At 39.2% G+C, this 25116-nt stretch overlaps 1 protein-coding gene across 1 annotated transcript in view; it reads left to right on the top strand.

The window, feature by feature from the left end:
* NEXMIF (neurite extension and migration factor) overlaps positions 1 to 25116 on the top strand; it is a 525801-nt gene that overhangs the window by 266955 nt on the left and 233730 nt on the right. Inside the window, exon 3 of the mRNA XM_073599497.1 lies at positions 18051 to 18110. The gene's annotated coding sequence lies outside the window, so the exon portion shown is untranslated. The remainder of the gene's footprint in view (positions 1 to 18050; positions 18111 to 25116) is intronic.

The following is a 25116-nucleotide window of genomic DNA, read 5'->3' as shown; positions in this document are numbered from 1 at the left end:
AAAAAATGCTCTAAAACCTGCATTTGGAGAGGAGCATGCTGTTAATTTATGCGCATGCGCACATAAACACGTGCGTATGTGTGTAAATTCATTCAGTGGCTAGAATAAATGAATATTATAGCCAATAGAATGAGTTTACAAATGCTTCTAAATGCCATATGCCCATAAATGCACATAAATACAAGTAGTTACATGCCAAAACAAGCATTCATTTTGTTGGCTTTTTCTGCCAGCTCTTGGCAGAGAGATCCAGCATAGCTGGTAGTATTTTTAATACGCCTGTGTGCATGCTGCCTTATAATACTATGGCTTAAACAGCAGAATTCTACGAGAAAGGCTCACAGTGCAAATACAGATTTATCATGCTCATACCCATAAAATGTGTGTATGTTAGCTGTAATAGTGCTTCCTTCCTTTCTCTCATACCCCAGAGCTGAGTAGATAGTTTCCACCATGGACCTGTCAGCCAATGCACCTAATGCAGCCTCTGCCTCTGATTCTTTCACATTTGTCTACTTCAATCTCTCACTGCAGACAAGTGAAAACCAGAAGGGGAAGGGACACAAGCAGAGAGCTGCAATGCTCAGAAACAAGCTGTGGCAGGCACACCATCATGCCGTATAGGTATAGCTGGATCACTTTTAACCCCTATTATCCTGCTCTGACACTGCGTTACAGCTATGCATTGCCTATACAGTCTTGTATTTACACTACACTCTTATGCCGCGTACACACGATCGGATTTTCCAACAACAAATGTTTCATAGGAGCTTGTTGTCGGAAATTCCGACCGTGTGCATGCTCCATCGGACATTTTCCGTCAGAATTTCCGACAAACAAAATTTGAGATCTGGATCTCAAATTTTCCGACAACAAAATCTGTTGTTGTAAATTCCGATCTTGTGTACACAATTCTGATGCACAAAGTTCCACGCATGCTTGGAATCAAGCAGAAGAGCCGCACTGGCTATTGAACTTCATTTTTCTCGGCTCGTCGTATGTGTTGTATGTCACTGCGTTCTTGATGTTCGGGAGTTTCTGACAAAATTTGTGTGACCGTGTGTATGCAAGACAAGTTTGAGCCAACATCCGTCGGAAAAAAAACATGGATTTTTTTGTCAGAATGTCCGATCGTGTGTATGCGGCAATAGACTATTGTTATGTATACAAAAACATCTTTAAGAGAAAAAACTTGAAAGCCTTTTTACAAAAGTCTCTGAAGATAGGTAAAGAACAGGCAATGTGTTAAAATGTATGCTACCTCCGCTCCTGGCTCCTCCTCTTCTTGAGTGCCCCCGTGGAGAGCCGCATTCCATGGGGGCACTTGTGTGGGCATGCTTCCCAGTCCTGCTGCTGCATCTATTGACACAGACAGCAAGACTCTGCACTGCCCCCCAGCTCCCGTATCACTGGATTTGATTGACAGGCTCCCGCTGCTATCAATCTTTCCAATGAGGACCCGAGACAGCGGCTGGAGCTGCTGTGCTCGTCCCCATTGCTGGAATGATTGGGTTCAGGTAAGTAAAAGGGGGGCTCTGGGGGGCAGCTGCTCTGCAGAAGGTTTTTCACCTTAATACATAGAATGCATTAAGGTGAAGAACCTAGAGGGTTTACAACCCCTTTAATGGATATGGTGCTATTTTACTTTGCAAAGAACTTTGTGCAATCATGTGCAAGGAAAATGAAAAAAAAAAAAAAAAACAGCATTTTTCCTTGCCTATGATGATGATGGATATCAGCAGAGCTTCACCTCCTTCCCTAAGTTCTGGAGGAATTCCCTTGCAACGTGAAAAGTCTATTTGCCTTTAGTAAATTAACACCACTATTTCCTAGATTGACACCCCCCTGCTATGCTGAATTGGCCCTCGATAGATGGTTGTGTGGTTATGTGACTGCCAAACAAAACCTTATAAAAAAGCCACAAGATGTTTATTTTTGACTAAGAAAAATGTGAATAAGGTAGACAAGTATTAATCCTTGTTTAACAAGATACTTTAGCCATTGTGAACACTGTTTCTGTCTATCACGCAAGTTGCATGAAAAACAGTGGCAGGTTGCTTCTGCTTAGAAATGCAGGCTTTCATACGGTTTCAGTTTAGTTTAAACCAGAGGTCTCCAAATTTTCTAAACCAAGGGCCAGTTTACTGTCTATCAGACTTTAGGGGGGGGCAGGACTGTGCCCAATGAGAGTAAACAATGTCCCATATTTGGTATTAGAGGGAGTAATAGTGTCACATTGTTGGCGTCAGTGGAAGAAATAGTGTCACACCGTTGGTGTCAGTGGAAGAAATAATGTCACATCATTGGCATCAGTGGAAGAAATAGTGCCACACAGTTGGTGTCAGTGGAAGGAATAGTACCCCATTGTTGGTGTCAGTGGAAAGAATAGTGCCCCTTCGATGGTGTCAGTGGAAGGAATAGTGCCTTATTGTTGGCATCAGTGGAAAGAATAATGCCCCTTCGATGGTGTCAGTGGATAAAATAGTGCCCCTTCGATGGTGTCAGTGGAAGGAATAGTGCCTTATTGTTGGCGTCAGTGGAAAAAAATGATGCCCTATTGTTAGTGTCAATAGAAGGAAAAATACCTCAAGGGCCAGACAAAGGCAAGCAGAGTGCCGCATCCGGCCCCTCGGGCCGCAGTTTGGAGACTACCGGTTTAAACCATATTTTATTAGCAGTCTGTAAGTAAAAACTATAATCCACCTATTGAAAATGCTCAATATTTTTTTCAGACTAAAGGTTAAATCCTGTTTTTTTTTTTAGTTTGGCCTTTTCAATGGCATTTTGTGAACATATAGCACACAGTAAGCTACCACTTAGTACAGATAGTACCATGATCTTTTCTAAAAATGGTCTAATCCAATTACTAGTAAAGTGGTGAACATGCCACTATTCTCATTCCAGTCATCTGTCATGTGTTAAAAAAAGCTAAATATGGTTGTAAATGACTGGAGTTATAACATGGAATTTCAATCTCGCCTCCCTTATATTCACACAGTCTAAACAGTAGAGTGAGAAATTAATAAAACAAAGCAGAACAAGCTAACTATAATACATATTGCAATGCCCATTTCTGATTTAGCCTCCCTGCCGAGCCCATGCGGGGCATAAGTTTAGCTGAGGCAGATGGGTTGTTGAACAAGTTATAAGCTCTCAGCTTCAGTTAAAGCCTGGAAAAATACTGATTTAAAACATTTAAATGAATTGCTGTAGCTTTTCAGTGCAGCACCTAAATGCTTTGGTGTATAATGCTCCAGCAGTTACTTCTAAATGTAAAATGAGACATATCAGCTAATTCTACCAGTGCTGATTTACACCACCCCAAAGTTAACATTGTTAGAAATATGTAAAAGGCTGCTTTTTCAATGTCTTGTTGAGCCATGTAACCTTCAAAAACCCCTTTCTCCATGCTTATGTAAGTCTGCAATTATATTGGCATAAAACACATTCAAAAACACCCAGTAACATCCCATTTTGTGGCATTTATACAACTCAGCTAATTATTTTTATGGTTACAGTATACCTGTTGTAAGAGAAAAAAACTAAAAAAAAAATCCCCCATCCATTGCTTATACCCTAGTGGCCTACCTTTCTAATGCCACCCCCCAAAATATCACTGACAATACTAGTACTTGGCACACTCTATGGCACATCCTCTGGCGCCATGTGACAGCAGTGGGGTCTAGCAATTTGCAACTCTGGCTCCAAGCGCTACATTGTTGGGATACTGGAGATTTTTGCTGAGCGGTGACAGTAATCAGACCATTGGGGGAGCAAAGGCAATTATAGGTACTGGAAGATGCTTGGCATGACAGGAAATTGGGGGGCAGCTTTGGATTTCTTTTTACAGCAGTTTTGGATGGAAGTTGCATACACAAGTCAAACTTAAGTTTTTAAATGGATTCAGAGAACAGAAACATCTGCCCAGGACCTTTTTTTTTCATCCAGGCATAACAGTTATGCAGTTACGTTTTTTTTTTATCCTGTAGTACTCTACTATTACTAATAATAAACAAATGTGGCTGCCATGCTTGACACTGTAGAAACATACCGCATACTGGTGCTTTGTGGAGCATGTCTGCAGCACCCGGAATCTAGGTCTAAAATCTCTGACACTCCTTTCACTCCTTTCTCCATGCTTGTCCAGCCTTGCTAGCCTTTCCTGATACATGCTAGTCTGCCCTGAAAGATATCTTGAATGCTTTGAATGGACTGGGCTATAATATGGAGATCAAAACATGGGTACTTTAAGCCCAACTCCAGCCAAAACTTTTCATTTTGTTTTGAGCAGAGATAACTCCAAAGTTTTAACCAAGCTTTAGGGTCTGCTAAAAACTAGAAACCCTTTTCCACTTTAACTGACCACTGCAGCCACCTTTCAGTGTAGCCCCCACAGTAATATAATCCTTCTTCCGCACTCAGCTCCACAACTGGATTTCTGTAAAAGTATCTGGTAGCTAAGATGGTAGTGAAAAAAAAACCAAAGAAAATCACTTCTCATTGAGCTGCTCTCTTGAATATTTCACATTCGGCACAAACTTTTGGTCACTATATCATAACACAGCCTAATACCCTAATACGTATCCTTACATCCGTACATCAAAGCTAAAATTCTCCCATTTGAATATGTTCCATGTACAACTACCCTTTTTTCTTCTTTTTCCTTGTTTTACATACGTACAAAATTTCTCCCCTAGTCTTTCCAAAGTTGTAACTGTACTAAGCTATTATCAAATAAATTTGTTCAATCCAAATATATCATACTTAGATTGAACTTAACCGTTTCAGCCCCGGAAGATTTGACTGCTCAATGACCAGGCCAATTTTTTGCGATTCGGCACTGCGCCACTCTAACTGATAATTGCGCGGTCGTGCAAAACTGTACCCAAACAAAATTGACGTCTTTTTTTTCCCCACAAATAGAGCTTTCTTTTGGTGGTATATGATCCCCTCTGAGTTTTTTATTTTTTGCGCTATAAACAAAAGAAGAGCGACAATTTTGAAAAAACACAATGGGGGTTATTTCCGAAAGGCAAATCCACTTTGTACTACAAGTGTAAACTATTAAAATGCTGTTTTTTATTTTGCTTGCATGTCCCCCTCAGATCTACAGCAACTGCACTTCCAAGTGCACTTTCAGTGCAATTTCAAGTGCACTTTGCACTTGTAGTTTGCACTTGTAGTGCAAAGTGGATTTGCCTTCGTAAATAACCCCCAATATCTTTTAATTTTTGCTATAATAAATATCCCACATTTTTTATATAAAAAAAACGATTTTTTTCCTCAGTTTAGGCCGATATGTATTCTTCTACATATTTTTGGTAAAAAAAATTGCAATAAGCGTATATTGATTGGTTTGCGCAAAAGTTATAGCGTCTACAAAATAGGGTATAGATTTATAGCATTTTTATTATTATTATTTTTTTTTACTAGTAATAGCGGCGATCTGCGATTTTTATCAGGACTACGACATTATGGCGGACACTTCGGACACTTTTGACACATTTTTGAAACCGCTGACAATTACACAGCAATCAGTGCTATAAAAATGCATTGACTACTGTGTAAATGTCACTGGCAGAGAAGGGGTTAACACTAGGGGGTGATCAAGGGGTTAACTGTGTTCCCTATGTGCATTTCTAACTGTGGGGGATGGGACTATCTAGGAGGAGAGAGAGATCGGTGTTCATACATAGTATGAACACACGATCTGTCTCCTCTCCCCTGAAAGAACTGGGATCTGTGTGTTTAGACACACAGATCACAGTTCTCGCTCTGTCATGAGCGATCGCGGGAGCCTGTCGGTCATCGCGCCTGCTGGCCACTCGCATCGGCTCCAGGCACACGCTGTAGCGCGCAAGCGCCCCTAGTGGACAAAAGACGAAGCGACATAAGGTAATGTTGTTTCGCCCAACCGTACCATACTTCCGTAGTAAAACTGCGGCGGCTGGTCGGCAAGCGGTTAACATGGACCTTGCACTAAAATACAAGGCTCATATATATGGCTGCCTTCACCCTTTGTTGACAAAATACTGTATTATGAAAAGAAAAAAACACCTTGAGAGAAATTGCATTAAAAATAATCACGTTACTCCTGGGTTACGGCCACTTCCCAGTGCTGACATTACTGGACATCTCAAAGGGATTTTCCAAAAGCTTAGAGTCTCCGTTCTTGTGAAAAGATGATACAGCATTGTCTGGAAGCATGTTCTCCTGGGATTTGATTCTCAACTTTCCAAGAATCCTGCAAAAATATGCATTGACATCATGTCATTCAAGCGAGTCCTCTGGAAGCCTAAAGCCTCGTACACACGATCCAATTGTTGGCCAACAGAGCGTCAGAATTTTGTCTGAAGGGCATGTGCCAGGACCTTGTCTTGCATATAAACGGTACACAATTGTCGGACAACAAACAAGAACGTAGTGACGTACTATGAGGAATTTCAGCTCTTGAGCACCACCCTTTGGGCACCTTCTGCTAATGTCGTGTTTGGTGAGCAATGATTCAGAGCATGCGTGTCTGTACTTTCAACTTTTGTGTGACGGACTTGTGTACACACGATCGGAAAATTTTAGAACAGTCCGTTGTCCATCGAAAATTTACTAGTCTGCCATCCAACATTTGTTGGCGGAAAGTTGGACAACAATTGTCTGATGGAGCGTACTAACGGTTGGATTTTAGGCCAACAGCCTGTCATCACACAATTCCCTGCCGAAAATCCGATCGTGTGTACGCGGCTATAGCGTAAGGTAAGGATTTTTTTTACAATTTTCTCCCCAAGTGTTTTTCCTGGTTTTCATTTCCGTAATGCAGCATTGTGACAGCAGGTAGTGGGGTCGGCAGCCGCATAAGCAAACCTTGCATTTTAGTGTAAAGCCCACTTTATATTTGCATAAAAACTCATCACGTTAGATACAATTAATAACTCCTGCTGACTCTCTTTTATTCGTTTTTTCTTTCTCTTTATATGTATTTGTACACAACATATTAGAATACCTTCAAAGTAATGTCCTTTGGGTGGGAAACTAAATGTTATATTTTACAGAACAAAAGGGTTAAAAGCTTGCCATGCAGAAGAGGAAATTACTATGTTGCAAATGATCGAAATGATCGATGAATCTGAGAATTCTGTACTGTCCTCAGTAGTGGAGCACCGCTTATCTTTATATAACAAATAATTCAGTGGAAAATTGCTTGCCTCAATTTGTTCAGACAACTTTAGTGTCTCAAGGTTATCAATTAAGATAGCTTTTAACCTAAATTGATCCGCATCAGATATGATTGGCAACTTCTTGCTTCCTCCTAGGCGAATAGACTTGCCAAATCAATCAGTTTATGAATGAATGAATGAATCAATCAAATGATAATAAGGTGACTAGTTTATGACTAATTATGACTAATTTATACTGTAGATCAGCTTATATTGCATAGCAATACACTTAACCTCTTGATCAAAACAATACAAAGAAAGAACATATATATCTTTTCGTCCATATTAACTAATCTTTTTTTCCTTTTCCTTCTCCTGTATTGCTTTGGAAGGGTGGGAATATCAGACTACTATGGGCCCCTTTTAAATTTTATCAATGAGTGCCAGGCTACAGTAACTACAGAAATTTGCCATAAGACCCTGAGGCACTGTTATTTACATTAACAAATTTAGCATGTTTTTCCTATATATATTTTTGTATAAAACCTTTGTTTTACACCTTTATCTCTATCGTGGATCCATGATATATCCTCAGGAGAGCTGTCTGTCACATTTGACTTTTGCATATGTTCCTACCTGCTATCTATATGTTAAACCACTTCAATACTTAGGACGTCATATGACGTCCTTGACTTTGTGAGGGGATATCTGAATGATGCCTGCAGCTACAGGCATCATTCAGATATCATTCTTTCCAGCCGGCAATGCTGTGCACGATAAGAATGATCATAGCGGCAGTTCCGCCGCTTGATCATTCTTATAGGCGACGGGAGGGGACATCCCCCCTCCCGCCGCCATCTCGTGCTTCTCCGGGGTCTCCTGTGCCATCGGGTGCCCGGAGAAAGCATTGGCTGGCGCTGGATGACGACGATAGAGATTTCCACCAGTCATCTCTATGACCGTCGGAGGCCAGGGCAGGACGTTATGACTTCACGCCCAGGTTCCCGGAAAGTAAACAAAGCCGCAATCGCGGCTGTCAGCATGAGATCGGTGAATTTTTTTTCTCGATCTCATGCTTTCCAGTCTGGAGGAGAGATGTGGGGTCTTATTGACCCCACATCTCTCCATAAAGAGGACCTGTCACAATAGATTTCTATTACAAGGGATGTTTATATTCCTTGTAATAGGAATAAAAGTGATCAAAAAAATGTAAAAAAAAGTGTAAAAATAAAAAAAATTAAGTAAAATAAAAAAAAAAAAAATGTAAAACGCCCCTGTCCCTGGTAGTGAACGCACATGTAAGTCCCACTCACATATGTAAATGCTGTTCAAACCACACGTGAGGTATCGCCGCGTGTGTTAGAGCGTGTGCAACAATTCTAGCACTAGACCTCCTCTGTAACTCTAATCTGGTAACCTGTAAAAATTTTCAAATCGTCGTGGAGATTTTTCAAATGGAGATTTTTAAGTACCTAAGTTTGGCGCCATTCCATGAGTGTGTGCAATTTTAAAGCGTGACATGTTAGGTATCTATTTACTTGGCGTAACACCATCTTTCACGTTATACAAAAAAATTGGGCTAACCTTACTGTTCTGTTATTTTTTAATACACGAAACCATTTTTTTTGCAATAAAAAGGCGTTTGAAAAATTATTGCGCAAATATCATGCAAGATAAAAAAGTTGCAATGACCGCCATTTTATTCCCTAGGGTGTCTGCTAAAAAAAACATATATAATGTTTGGGGGTTCTGAGTCATTTTCTAGCAAAAAAAATTATGATTTTTACATGTAGGAGAGAAGCGCCAGAATAGGCCCGGTATTGAAGTGGTTAAAATGCCAGAAGTAATAATTGTCATGCAGAAGAAATTGACTGCAAAATCCGTGTTCTAGAGCCCACTTGAGGAGGGAGTCAAGTCAGTGACCTTCTCATCAAGCCCTACCTTTTTGTACACAGCTTCAGCTGACTTGCACAAAGCACCAATCTGTATTTCTAACACAATGACAGATGCAGTAGGGGAGGCTGTTTCTCACAGAAGGAGGGAAAGTGTGAGAATGCTTAGGGGAGGTCATCAAAACGTATGCAGCCAATTGTATATTTTTAACCCCTGCGCTGCTCACATTAACCCATGCTGAATGATACCTTTCCAGTTCCTCTAGGTAGAAACCAATGACAGTAGTGATTTTCTAACATAAATACTACAGTCTCTTTTCACAAAACGGCTCGTCAAACCTGAAGGTCAATGGCCTAATTTTTTCCCTTGCAAGAAGACAGAAGGCTGTCAAGTCAGCCTAGACTTTCTAAAATGCCTACTTAATTACGGCGGATAGCACGTATCAGCAGTTATTTATGAGACATAGTGCATAAAAATGGTCATTGATTGTGAATGAATAATAGGAATATACCAGCTACACCTATGTGGTATAATCAGGGTTTAGCTGGCTGCAGGTATAAATAGATGTTGAAATATGGTGTTAATATAATTTCTCATGTGATTATCAGAAAAAATCTGATTTGTTATAGTGAAAAGGATTTCTTAAAGAGGTTTCAAAGGTTAGCTGGTTTTACCTTAACACATTCCCTGCATTAAGGAAAAAAACACCCTGCTATGTTTTACCGACCTTCGCTAAACACTTACCAGAGTCCTCTCAGGATTCAGCACTGTCGGCTGCAGCAGTGCTCTCCTCTCATCCTGGTCTCACAGGAGATTCTGAGAGCAGAGGGAGCTGCTACCATGTCATATCCTGTGATGAGAGCCACGCTGTGTGTGTCTATGGATGCACACAGTCTGGCTTGGAAGTGTGTCTGCAGTGGTGCCCCCTGGGGTTGCTCTGTGCAATATCGTTTTATTTTAGCCAAAAAAAACTTTAATATCATTTTAGGTTATTATTGTACACCTGATGTTTATTCTGATTAGATTGGCATCTCTGCAGCTAGCAATCCTGTAGTTGAGGCAGTGAGATGTCGCTCCAATCGCTAGCAATTGAGGTTCAGCTGCATTCGGGCCAGCAACAGAGCAACAATTGGCTACAGGGGGAGGGATTCCTTAGGAACAGACTGGCATCCTCTTTAGAGATTCTGCCACTGGTGAATTGTCTTGTGGCTGAATCACTGTTGTATGTTTAAAAAATATATATATTTTCTGAAATACAATTTTTGATTTGTATCATGTTTAAAGCAAATAAAATGTTTGATTTCTGGTCAGTTGCTTTAGCTTAAGTTTTCTTTTCCCACGTTCCAATTATTAGGAATCCTAACCACAATCTTGTTCAGTGACCATGTAGTGGTATACCTTTTGTGGGTAACTGAATACTTTTGTGGTGCAAAGTTTTCAGAATACCCAGTTCTGCTGGTCAGGCACTGCTTCATGTTTTCATCATAATAAATCTTTGCCTGACGAGGATAACGTGTATTCTTGAAAGCTTGCACCACAAATTATATTCATTTAGTCAGTGAAAATTATCACCTACATTTTTACTTGCCTGTTACGATGTGCGGATTACATAGCACAACACGTGCAACAAGGGGTAATAGGCAATTTAAAATTAGCTCATGAATCTTTGATGCTCATTCCCTGTCCAAAATGTTAATATGAGCTTTGATAGTCATTGGAGACACATAATGCAAAATATTTCACAGAACAAAAAAAATAGATGTTCAAAATAAAAAAAATAAAAAGTGTACAACTTTATTCTAAAGTGGAACTAAACCCATCAAATTAACTGTTTCCCAAAACAATACCATTCAAGGTATGCTGTGATGATAACTGTCACAGTTTCTTGTGCTTCGGGTCCCAGGCTGGAGTTCCTGGCCCCTCCCTCCTGTTGAGTGCCCGCACAGCAGCCAGCTTGCTATGGGGGCACCCCGAGCCAAGCCACAGCTCCCTGTGTGCATTCAGACATGGAGCTATGGCCCAGATCCCCTCCCCCCTTTCCTGATTGGCTAACTGAGTGTCTCAGTCAATCAGGGGGGAAAGTCCCAAACTGACGAAGCACTCGTGGACATCACTGGATAGAGAGGGGGCTCAGGTAAGTATTAGGGGGTGCTGGGACGGCAGCTGCACACAGAAGGCTTTTTATCTTAATGCATAGAATGTATTATGACAAAAAAAACCCTTCTGATTACAACCACTTTAAGTGCTTTATCACCTAGACCTATATTTATTGGGAAATTGGATAGTTTTCCTGAAAATGTTTGATGAAAGCTATGTTGTCTTATATTGTCTTTCAACCTAAATATGATTATTAACAAAAAGAAAACTGCATTCAAGTACTAAAGGGTAAATCCACTTCAGTGAAAAAAATACAGCAAAAAAATATATAACATGTGGTATATAATTACTACATAAGACGCATTGTAATTTCATTAAAAATGACCTTTCCTTTGCAATATGGCAACCTGCATGCCTTCTGTACATGGTTGGTGTACAGAACTTCCTCAGAAATGTCATTTCCTGGTTGTGTGGTTGGCTTCCTGATTTGAGATGTCTACACTAAGATACAAGTCAGATTTTGGGCAACGCCTGCAATAAGAAATATATTTTTGGTGAGATGTTCCCTAAGCGTGGGTTCACACTGTAGCGATGCGGGAATCAGCGCAATTCCAGCGCCAGTTCCCGCATCGCATCTCCCCCTCAGGCAGTTCACACTGCCCTCTGCAAACTGCTGCGGGTGTCAATACAATGTTGATGACACCGTCAGATCGGTTCACACATCGCAGTGCAAACTGTGGCTTCGGACAGGAATCGGATCGCATGCATGAGAACACCCATGCGATCCGATTCCAGTGCAGAGAAAAAAAGTCCCTGCACCTTTTTTCTGAAATTAAATGCAAATCCAGCCATACAACTGTACAGCTGAACTCACATTGCACAGACATTGCTTGTGATCAGCACAGCAGTGGGGGTGCGAATCACATGCGATGTCTGTGTTCTCTATAGTGTGAACCCAGGCTAAGGGTTAATTTCTTCTAAAGAGATGCAAATACTGCAGTTTTCCTTATTGGAACACTCCAAGTACATCCACTGATTAGAATGTACACAGACACTCCCATTCAGGAATCTGCATTCCAAGGACATATTAAGGACCAGCCTCGTTTTGAATTTTAGGTGTTATTACTTAGAACCCCCAAACATTATATATTGTTTTTTTCTAACACCCTAGAGAATAAAATGGCGGTCATTGCAATACTTTTATTTGCACCGTATTTGCGCAGCGGTCTTATAAACGCACTTTTTTTGGAAAAAATTCACTTTTTTGAATAAAAAAATAAGACAACAGTAAGGTTAGCCCAATTTTTTTAATATTGTGAAATATAATGTTACGCCAAGTAAATTGATACCCAACATGTCACGCTTAAAAATTGCGCCCGTTCGTGGAATGGCGTCAAACTTTTACCCTTAAAAATCTCCATAGGCGACGTTTTTAAAAAATTCTACAGGTTGCATGTTTTGCGTTACAGAGGAGGTCTAGGGCTAGAATTATTGCTCCCGCTCTACCGATTGCGTGTGGTTTGACCACCGTTTTCATATGCGGACGCTACTCATGTGTGCGTTCGCTTCTGCGCGCAAGCTCCTTCGGAACAGGGCGCTTTAAAAAAATGTTTTTGTTTTTCTTATTTATTTTACTTTATTTTATTTCTTTTTTCACTGTTTTTTTTTTTTTTTTTTTAGATTTGGATCACTTTTATTCCTATTACAAGGAATATAAACATCCCTTGTAATAGAAAAAAGCATGACAAGTCCTCTTAAATATGAGATCTGGGGTCAAAAAGTCCTCAGATCTCATATTTAGACTTTAATGCAAAAAAAAAAAGTCGTTTGAAAAAATGACAAAAAAAAAAAATGTGCCTTTAAGACAAATGGACAGAGTTGATGTTATGACGTCGCTTCCGCCCTCCTATGGTATGGAGACGGGTGGGGGCCATCTTAGCCTCACTCGTCTCCATACCTAGGAAGTGAGAGGACCCGATTGCCTCCGCCACTACCGACGGCTCCGGTAACCGGCGGAGGGCGTGGGAGAGCAGCGGTGACGGTAACGGTGATCTCGCGGCGAACCTACCACAGAGACCACCTTTATCGTACACAGAACCGCCGGCCCTAAAAATGGATACCTCGGTTGTGGCAGCAGCTGCTGCCGTTACCGAGATATCCATCTTCAAAGTAATGACGTATATATATACAGTGGCCAGTCGGTAAGTGGGTGTAAACGTTTTTTTTGTTTGTTTGTTTTAAATAACAAACATTCCTATCTTTATCTGCTCTGTGCAATGGTTTTGCACAGAGCAGTCCAGATCTTCTTGCTCTGGGGTCCCCCACCAGCGCTCTCCAGGCCCTTCCTCTTCATCGGGCACCCCCACGGAAAGCTGCTTTTCATGGGGGCACCCGAGTCCCGCTGCTGCATCCATTGACACAGACAGTGGAACTCAGCCCCACCCCCTACTCCTGTGTCACAGCTTTTGATTGACAGCAACAGGAGCCAATGGCTCCTGCTGCTATCAATCTGTCCAGTGAGGAGAGCAACAGCAGCTGGAGCCACTGCGCTTGTGCACATCACTGGATTGGATCGGGCTCAGGTAAGAAAAAGGGGGGGTCTGGGGGAGCTGCAGCACAGAAGTTTTTTCACTTTAATACATAGAATGCATTAACATGAAAAACCTTACGGCTTTACAATTAATAATGCAAATGTTGCTCGCTACTAGCTACCCCCAATAACTAACTCTCAGCTGCTGCAGCCACTAATTGTGTTCCCACATAAAAATGCAAAATACAAAAACTATATGTGGTTGAGCTGCCCAGATTCTTGTGATGCTTGAATAATATAAAATGTAAACCGTCATCAATCCTTAATAAAAAGTGCCAAAAAAGTTTTATAAAACTTAAGGTTAATCTGTAAAGATAATAATAGCATCAATAATGAACCATGCCAAATGTAAGAGAAAAGTCCCAAAAGTCCAAGCAAAAGTGCTCTAATGTTGCTTCTTCAATGAATAGACTTTATAATGGCTGAATCCACTCAGTGCTCCACCAGACATTATGCAGTGCTCCGCCACCTAGTGAAGTGCACGCTCGCCTTATTAATAGACCATTAACAGGTCAATTTTGCATATACAAGGATATCCTCGATACAATCTCGCACACCAGGTAATGATCCTGGTGTGATTGTGATTCAACCATCACAAGCATCTGGGCAGTGCAACCACATATTGCTTAAGGCTTTACAACCACTTTAAGAACATAATCAGGACTCTGACTTTGTAGGACTCTACAAAGTTTGTTAAAATCCTTGCAATATATCTAGATCACCCAGAGAGGATTGTTTTTTTTCTCACCAAAGTGGAATTACTCTTTAATTTTATTACTCTTTGGGTACAACAACCAATTTGTTTTTCAGTTTTTAATAGGGTGAAGCAAGATTAAACTCTGTCGGGCTTTATTGTTGCGTGTATCAAATAATATTGTGACAAGGACAGAAAGCGAGGGTAAACCTTATTAATAAAAACAGGATTTACGTCATTATGTTTTTTTTTTTCTTATTGAAAAAACAACTTAAGTCAAAAGCTAGTAGGAAACACACATGGTACAAATATTCCAAAATATATAAAATACAGATAACAAGTATATCTATCATATGGTATAAAGACTTTTCCGTTTCTATAAACACACATTTGTGCAGGGAAAACAAATAAGTATTGCAGAACAGGATACTAGAACATTGGAACTAATACGGTTGAAATCCATTCGTCAGATTGATGTGGATAAACAGTAATCAAAAAGATTAAGTGACATAAGGGGTACCGATACATTGTTGTGCTATGGTGATAACTCAGCAATTAATGATACAAAGAGCGTAGGTAGTTGGTAATAATCAGTGCAGGTAGCAGTGTGAGAGAGCCATCTATATCTTTAAGTTTTGTGAGGACATCCTCTATGTTCACAAATTAGCTTTTTGTAGGGAAGCGCAATGTTGATCTCTCTCAACCAAGTTTGAAAGGTTGGAGGTGTTGGTTGCATCCAGGTCTTAGCAATTGTTTTTCTAGCCATATATAATGTTTCTCTCACAAATACTGCAATAGATTTATCTATATCTACATCAGGTAGTAGACCTAATAGGCAAAGTTTGGGGTCCAGAATAACTGGAGAGCCCATATCATCATATTCTGTGGGGGTGAGATAGGCTCGATGTATGATATATAACTGTGTTAATCAGTCAGGTATTCTAGGGGAAACTAGTTTGACGGTATCCAGAATCTCATCCCAATCCTCCCATTTTGTTTTAACACCACATGCTAAAGCTGTGACATTAGGGAGGTGTATTGTGGTATAGAGAGAGGAGATCAATTTTATAGGTTCCGCTCCTAGTATAATATCTAAGTGAAAAGTGGTTAGAAATACTACGCCCACCTCAAATATGAGCAGCCAACACAACAATCAGACTAATTGTATTGTGAAATATAAAATAAATGTGCAGCGCTAGTGATGTATATAATACACAAAGGCCCAACCAGAATGGAAATCTGGAGGCAGGTTGTGTTATAGATACAATAATATAAAACTCAATAGCTAGAGTGTATAAAAAATTGCAAAAAGAAAAAAGAAACAATTAGATTGCAAATTCAAAATGCGACTATATAAGCGATGTGAAATCACATATAGTCACCTAAACCTGAATATCACATTGAATCGCATGAAACTCAAATGTGAAAAAACGTGAAATATATATATTCCAACACTGATTCAAATGAATATATGTACCTTTAAATATAAAGAGGAAACTGCTATATGTCATAGAAACAGTCTAAATGTATACCCAGATGTGACATGGAAATGGTGTAAATATATTCCCAAATGTCACATACAATGTTATTGAGTGCATATAATCCAAGGTATGCTGTTACAAAAAAGATAAATTATGATTTTTTTTTTTATATACACTCTAGCTATTGAGTGTTATATTATTGTATCTTTAACACAACCTGCCTCCAGATTTCCATTCTGCTTGGGCCTTTGTGTATTATATACATCACTAGCGCTACACATTTATTATATATATAGTATAATATCTAGAATGGAAGCAGTGGTCAAGGAAAGATACCCCCCAGGAAACTGGGTTTGTAGTGCATGTCTAAGTTGAACGTATTTGAGCAATAGCTGATTGGGAAGTAAAACCTCTTCTTTCAACATTTGAAATGTTTTAGGTCTGGTTGAGGTTATACCTGATGTAAGTATATAATACTATTATTTGTCCATACACTAGGGTCAGGAACAGTCAATAGTTTAGGTAAGAACCAGAATTGACATCATTAGGTTTAAATCATCGTGTGTGGTCCACTGGAGAATTCTTCTCATTCCCCTTCAAAGTGCCATTCATTGAAATAAGATCACCTCAATGGGGGGCCAAAAACAAAAAACATTTTTTTTCCAAAACTAAAATAAAAGTTTGGTTAGCCTTATATTTTAATAAGGTTTTGCCTGGTATATTTGTGTATTAAATGCTAACTCCACTATCTTACTTTAATTGGAATATGAAGATAATGGAAAATATACTCAATTACATATCTGTGAACATCATGCAATACTGACTTAAGCTCTTATCTCTATTCTGCTTGCTCAGTATAACAAATTTTCCATTTTAGAGTGTAACAATATATAGCTGACAGTTGAGTATTTAGGGTTAAATCGTGTTATGCAGATTATGTTTACATGCAACCTTTCAATTTCATAGTAAGGAAAGGCAGGTCCAGTATGCAAATTAAGTTAACAGGAGATTATACTTGGAATTTTGGTAGCATTAAAAAGTAATTAGCAGAGGCTTTAAAATTTCTTGTAGTGGCCTTCCAAATCTCACTGATTGAACCAAAACCTCCTGTCCCTATCGAAATCACAAGAGGGTCCAGTTTTACCACTTTAATTATCATATTGGCTTTCATACAAAATATGTTCACATATATATGTTGTTACCATCATATTCAGTCCTAATTATAGTGAACAAAATTAGTATGAAAGCCATTAATATCATTAAAGTGGTTGAATTATATTCTTATAATGTACACTATGTTTCAGATACTGTTCACATGTTCTGCAGAAGACAAGTGTTCAAAATGCGTTGCGTTTTTTCATGTGGACCCTGTTAACTTCCAATAAGAATTATGTACAATTGATATATGAGCTTTTCCATTGGCAGATTGTGTGGATGCAAGATGTACGAAATGGTCACATATAATTTTTATCTAAATTTAATTAATCATAGAGTATGTAACTCTTTAATTATATTGGTCATTACCACAATTGTACATGTGCCCTTTAATGTCTACACATTTGTTTGTTCAGTTTATGGAATTTAGGATGTGGGCAAAGTAGCATAGAAATTCCTGTGAGTAGTCTATACAAGGAAGGAAGCATGGAAGTGCTGGAGTTCTTCATGATAGTGGTTCCCAGAGGCATTTTGGTGCCTGTATCATAAACTTACTGGCCTGTTTACATTACCTTATTTTTTTTTTGTCCTTCCTTTTCTCTAGCAGTTAGAAAGACAGATGGGTAAGACTTCCTAAACATGAAGCTCTCCTAAAATATGTTATCATAAATAACAGGAATTTTGTAATTCAGGGGGCGCAATGGGTCAAAATATTTAAATCAGCAGGAGCTGCAAGTAAGAAGGCTGAAATAGAAAAAAAATACTACTAATAATTTGACATTGTTTCAGACCAAGAAAGGGATGGGAAGTTAAAAGATAAATACAGTGCAACAGACTCTTCTGATCTGCAATTATCATGTCAGGTCTTCCTGAAGTGATAAGAAAGTACAACAGCTTTGCCATAGATTCCGTCCCCCCCTGCCTTCTGTGCTCTACTTCAATCTTTAGCACAGGTAAAGTCTAAAACATTGTTTATTTTATTTTTTTAGGTTCTCCAACCCATCGTAAGGAAAAAAGAAGTATTAACGAATGGCTCCCCTTGGCAACAGGTAACAATCATGAAAAAATGTAGATATCATTCAAATTGTGGCTGATTAATAGCAGGTAATGGAAAATATATATTTTGCTAATCCTCTTTGGAGGTCCTACCCTGGAGAATTTTTTTTACTAGCCATTATAAAAACAATAATATTTAATAAAATGCCACCAAACTGCCAAACTAACAACCAAACTCCTGTTTTATACAGAATTTAAAAACATTTCATTTCATTGCAATTTCAATTTTGATGTTTTATAAATGTTGTGTAATATAGAGGTTTAGCTGCCTCAATTGTTAAAGAAGAGAGGCAAACATTGTCAAAGTATCCTTTGCCTACTGCTTGCTCTTAAGGTGAAGTGACTATATTTTTTGTACATTTTATTGTAAATGACGTATTAGAAAGGATGCGTATAGAGTACACTTGTGGAAAATGGTAAAACAAAGTGCTGGTGTTGCCTTCAATATCTAGTTATGTTCTATATTTTTTTTAGAACAGTGTGGGAAAGTTTAGGCCTCTTTAAAATAAGAGAAGTTTCTCCAGGCCCACCAGACAGAAGGTCTTGTACAACTGTGATATTTCCTCCAAAAACGGTAAAATTCACAGTGCACAACCTTCCTAAATCTAAAGATGAAATCTTGTTTAAAAAAATGCTAGAGTGCTCTACAATGCTATTTGCCCTGCCTCTGTTTAAATCATAAGATACTATGCGATTAATGTACTTATTTTCCTCATCTTTGTACAAGTTGGATCAATTTTATTGCTTCCAGTGTTTTTTTAACAGTTAGCCTAGGTTCACACATAGGCGGTGCGGGAAAAGCAGCGATCCCTGCACGTTTCCCACACCGTATTGCAATAACACTGTGTTTGGGATCCACTGTGGGTGTCAATACAAAGTTAGTGACAGCCCAAAAGGATTGCAGTGCGGTTTACCCACACCCGATCGCATGGTACAAAACGATCATGTGATGCGGTTGCGGTACGGCTCCAAAAAAGGGTGCCTGCAATTCTTTGGTGCGATGCGGTGTGATTTGAAAATGATTGGGCGCTAACCACACCGCACTGAATTGCATGTGAATTACACATGATTGTGGTGTGGTTCCTGGGTGATTCACATGTGGGTTATAGTGTCAACTGGGGCTTGCATACTGTACATTTCAATTATTATAGGATGTATGTAGTTTGTACCAATATATATTGCAGTGTCGGCTGGTGTTTTTTTTTTGAGGGGGGGCGGCAAACAACCACCCCGAGCGGCCATCGGAACCTTCCCCTCCACTGGTTGCCGGTCAGTCCGGCACACATCATCTAGGCGGGTAGTGGGTGGCGGGCAGGGGGCAGTGTGCAGTGGGTCAATGTCTTTTCCTCCATCGGCGGCTTACAGTGTGCGGCTCCTCCCCTCCTCCTAAGTGTCTAATAGGATCGCCTGTCCTTTCAGCCAATTGGGTGACGGGTGTCAAAACCCGCTTCCTGATTGGTCGGGAGGAGGATCAGCGTTGCAATTGCGAATTCTCTGCACCCCCAGCCCACCCTATTTTGAAGCCTATTAGAGCCTCTGGTTGTAATCACCCACCCCGCATTGGATTCCATGCATCTGGCGTCCCGAAAGGGGCCGGATGCATGGATGGGGGAGGCGGCGATGGATAGGGGGGGCAGCACACGTGCACCCTTAACCTCCCTGGCGGTAATCCCGAGTGTGGCTCGGGGTGAATTTGCAGTACCAATAGCGGTAACCCCGAGCCACACTCGGGATCGCATGGCAGGATCCAGGCAAAGTTACTTAACTTGTTCCCAGGATCCTGCGATGTCTCCCCACTGTATGTGCAAGCCGTCCTCCGCTCGATCTATCACAGTGCCGGGCTCCGTTCCCTGCGAGCATCACGACGCACGGGGACAGAGCACGGTGCCAAATTCAAAAAGTGAAAAACACACAATACATACAGTACACTGTAATCTTACAGATTACATTACTATATCAAATTATTTCACATCCCTTTTGTCGCTAGTGCTTTGTCCAGTGCCCTGCATGCAGTTTTATATTATATATACTGTTCTTTCTGCCTGGAAACTTGAGATTGTCCAGAGCAACCAAAAAGTGTCCCTTTAAGTCAAAAGCAGTTTTAGACCAGCTAAAAAACAGCGATAATAAATTAGAATCACTTGCAGAATTGAGTGATAGTGATTTGTGGGGAGATCCGTCATCAAACACTGTAAGTAATGACAGCGACAATTCTACAACTGAGCAAATTTCAGTGTTTTTGATTTGATTAAATTATTGACTACATTTTATTATTATTATATTATTATTTGTTATAATTATTTATAGTTATTTATTATATTATAATTTATGATTCCGTGTTTCAAACTTTATCATACCCGGGATGTCTACTAGACTCCTGTTTGGACAGATTTAAATGTGTTATTCCTAATAATTACAGGCCTACAATATAAAACGACAAATTTCCATGCAAAACATTGTACAGCTTTGAGCATCAAAAATCTGACATAATCATACCGCCAGAGAATTAATGGACAGGCTGCCCCTGATATATTGCTTAAAATGCAACTTCAGCAAGCCCCAGCTGAGCTCCTTCATTTGCCCTGCAGATCAGCTGCTGCATCTTACTGCTAACATACATCTGCTTCTATTTTTCTGGATATCGAAGCTTCCTTATACACTTTTATAGAACTTGAGAGGGAGGAAAGCACAGGCCAAAGGGGTGCTTTGACCCCAGAAATACCATGTGGTCGACAGTGGCTTGAAGGTGAATTTATATATCACAATGACCACCCTACATTTTATTGGTGCATATTGGAGTTGCTTCTGTAGAAATGACACCGCACCATTTTATCACAATGCATATTTTAACCAGAAATCTAGCACTGAAAAGCCCTTTTAGTGTGGTATAAATTGTTTGTGTGCTTTATTCCTGTTATTTTGCTGAATGCTTTTCATTTTTAATGCCCTTCTGAATTAAAAATCGAAAAGTCAGTGTATTAAACATTTATGTCACTATGCAGCTAATGTGTCTTAGGTCCAGATCTCTGAGCCTACTGATTGGGGTGTCCTAAAGCCACAATGCCCCAAGTCTAAGCCGGTGTAACCAGGCCATAGATCTGTGCCTGATCATTCTTACTTCATAAAAAGCTGGCCATAAATGTTACAGTCTGACATACAAGTTTCTTTAGATCTGTAAACAAATATGGAATTCAATTACCTCCCTAACTAAATAAAAATTGAATGCATTGATCAGGTAGTCTCTCAAATTACATAGCTTTGGTAAATTGCACAATAACATTATAACATGTATGACAGCTACACCGCACAAAGGTTTTTTATGATATAATAACTTGGATAAAACAGTTTCATAGATATCGGAAGTAAATTATATCCTGCTTTATAGCCTATGCGGCAGTTGATAAATCATCTTCAATACTAATCAAAGAAAAAAAAAATGATTTTGGATAAAAGCCTGTTATTATAAAATAACCAGTATTTTAGATTAGCACATATTGCCTGTACTTGGCATCTGTAGTTACAAACACCTGCCATCACCTGATAAAGGGAAAGGTTTTCCCGGATGCTTTTAGTATCAAGACGTTGAATTTGGATTGTTTATGAATTCCCAGCATGCCATCCTTCTCCAAAAGAGACCCCAGCATCTGTCCATACATTTGAAAACATCTTGTGTAAAGTAATGGCTGGTGTGCCATCTGTACATAGTTTTTTTTTTTTTTTTTCTTGCCAAGCAGTTTGAGAATACATACAACTTTAGAAGCCGTTAACTGTACAAAAGCAAATTATTAACAGTGTATTTGTCCTATATGTAATTATAGTAACATACTGGGGGTATTTCTAATTTTAATTTTGTTTATTTTGTTAAAGTGAGTGTAAAAGATCACCTTATAAAACAACCCATATAGTTTAAAATTGAAATGAAAGGCAAAACATTTGTGTATAGATATAAAAAAACCATTATAAATACCATGTTTTCCCCTTTTTTATAAGTGATTACAGTCCCTCTGTTCCCAGCTGCATAAGAGCTGGGGGGAAAGAAGCAACAGTACACTGAGATTTCCAGTGAATGGCTGTGCAGGGGGGGTGGGTGACAGGACAAGTCATCATCATTGGAGGAGAGCAGCCTGAGTTCCCATCATAGCTAGAGAACTGACCACGGTATGTGCTCCTGCTTAGTGTGGTCAGTTTTTAATAGGAAAGCAGAGGGACTGGCAGGAACCCCAGGGAATTCACACAAAGGAAGCAATACAAAGAGAACAGCATACAGCAGGCACATACCAGGAATTTAGAATCCTGGGGTTAAACAAAAGAACTCATGTGGTTATGGGTGTAATTGCCATCATTCCTTTTAGATCATCACAAAACATATCCTCATTCTTGGGATTTTTAAAGCAATTCAAACATATTTTGTATAAAATAAATATTTTATTGAGTGGCTTAAGTACATAATTTTACAAAAATCGCAAAATTCATCATGACATATAACAAAGTGCTTTCAACAATAAAATATATTTGAAAAGCATGGAAGTGGTATTCCCCAACTACTTGCTTATACATTCCACCATTATGGTAAGCTGATGGATAATGTCCAGTAGATGGGGGTTCCAACACGTTTTGATATGTGGATATGGATATAAATAATTTCTTCATCAGGAATTTTTTTTACCACTTCTGCAATATAAGGTAATATCACTTTAAGAATTGATACATTGTAGACTTGTACATAATGTCCATTGTAATACATTCAGAAATACTCACATCATGTTCTATCTTTGGCTAGAGCACTCCCATAGCCCAAAAAATGAAATCCTGGGATAACAAACACTTTAACTTGAGAATTTTTTTATATCTTACCAAATTTTGGTACCCTCTTTAATCCAGCTTTTTACTCACTCTTACTTTTTACTTTTACTCTTTCTGTCTGTTCTCATGAATTATCAGTAGTACTGTACATAAAGGAAGTCTTTCATAAGGTAAAATATGCATCTTTGATATGGCTGTGATAGAAGCAGTCATTCCTGTACTCAAGTGCGTCATACTAGTTCCAGGATGACTCGAGGGAGTTGATTTACTGAAGGAGAAGAGAAACTAAATGTTCAAATTTTAGTGCATAAGGTAAAAATGTGTTCACTTCAATCATCCAATAATGTGCAAGCAATACTGATGATTTAAAAAAAAAATCACTTATATATCACTGGATATTACACGTAAACTCTTTATTCACTAAGTTGGGTAAACATTTACTGGGTTGAAAGAACCTTTTGTACTCCTTTAGGAAATGAACCCCAATGAGCAGATTTAGCTTCACTGTCGGACTAATAAGCAGCACAAGTCGGAGAACTTCTGCTTCCATCAAAGCCTAACTGCAGAGGTGTTTTGTTTTTGACAAATTCCTTTTTATCTAATTAATTTGGCATAAAATATGTATATAACCCCAGCCATTTTTTGATAGGATGGGATAGAGCTAAAGCCATTGTCGGGTTTTTATTGTTGTATCTGTTCCAACTGAGGAGAGGAAGTAATGAAAAATCTCTCCGACAGAGACAAAATCCAAAAACATAGTACAACGAGGCCTTTTGCTGTCATGATACAGTGGCCACTGAAGCCCTCATTCCTTATGTCATACAGACATCATAAGGACAGGAAGTGAGAAAACATCTCCCCAATAGGGTTACAGACAGAAATAAAGACTATCCACCACTGTATCCAAAATCAAAAAAATGTGGCTGGTGTTAGGCCTTCTAGAATATATGACATTTTAATATCAGCACGCTCTTTTACATTTTTTGTGTCATGTTATATAAAAAAATAAAAGCAAATGTAAATTCTTAGACCCATGGTAACTTAGCTTAGTACCCTTTGTCTATTGCCGTGGCTTTCTAAAAACGTGTTGTTTATTTCAAACCTTACATATAAGTTCCTTGTTCAAACTGTACCCTCTTAATGTGGTTTACCATACCTTTCCACTGCATGTTAACTGAGAATATTCTTCTTACCACGCTAAACTATGGGATAATCTAGCTACGTGTGGTATGCTGTAGCAGTGGGGGTTATTTACTAAAACTGGAAAGTGCAATCCAATCAGCTTCTAAGTTTTATTGCCAAAGCTTAATTGAACAAGCTGAAGTTAGAAGCTGATTGGCTACCATGCACAGCTGCACCTGATTCTGAGTGCTCCAGTTTTAGTAAATCTCCCCACTGTGCTTCCAACCTCAGCAAACAGCCGCTTGAGTGCACATTGCAGGGAGAACGGTCCCCCCCAAAATACTTTATAATTATAAAAAATTGCACACTAGTCTCTTCAGCACACATAGGTCTGAATGCAATGCAGGCCAAGTAATTTTTTTAAATAAAAGTATTATATATATATATATACAATATATATATATGTATATATATATATATATATATATATATATATATATATATATATATATATAGAGATAGAACAAATGGTAAATAAGGAGTTAAAGTAGATATTCTCATCACATGCTGCAGCAGATTTTCAGGGCATGACATCATGAGCTCCTGACTTTAAACTTTCCGAGGATGGTTGAATCTGCCACTGAGATCTTAATGTGCAGACGTTTTCCTCTAAATTTTCAGGACCCATCATCCGAGCGGCCAATTAGTGTCAGTTTTATTGGTAGTTTTGTAATGCGGATGCTTGCCCACCAGGGAGGATATAGAAAGCACATTATTTTACTTAGCTTGGCTGGTGCCTGTCACAAAGTAATGACTTTCAGTCTCCACCAAACAGAGGCAAATGCAAAGATAAATCCCAAGGCCAATTTCTGTGCAGCATCCTGACCCCAGTGCACCTGCCTCCTTAATCCCAGAGACCCAGAGAGTCTGGATCCCTGCCTGCAGGCCATGTCGGTATTACCTGCTTACTCACTCCTAGGGCCATCTTCAGTGTACTTCTCTGGAAAACCACTGTAGTTTAATTCATATGACTGTCAATCTTTTGTTAAGGGAAAATTGAGTCTTTAAAAAAAT

Source organism: Aquarana catesbeiana, linkage group LG09, assembly GCF_042186555.1.
Source record: "Aquarana catesbeiana isolate 2022-GZ linkage group LG09, ASM4218655v1, whole genome shotgun sequence".
Classification (NCBI taxonomy): Eukaryota; Metazoa; Chordata; class Amphibia; order Anura; family Ranidae; genus Aquarana; species Aquarana catesbeiana.
Note: the sequence above shows the minus strand (reverse complement) of the source record. Positions and strands in the feature narration are given on the sequence as shown.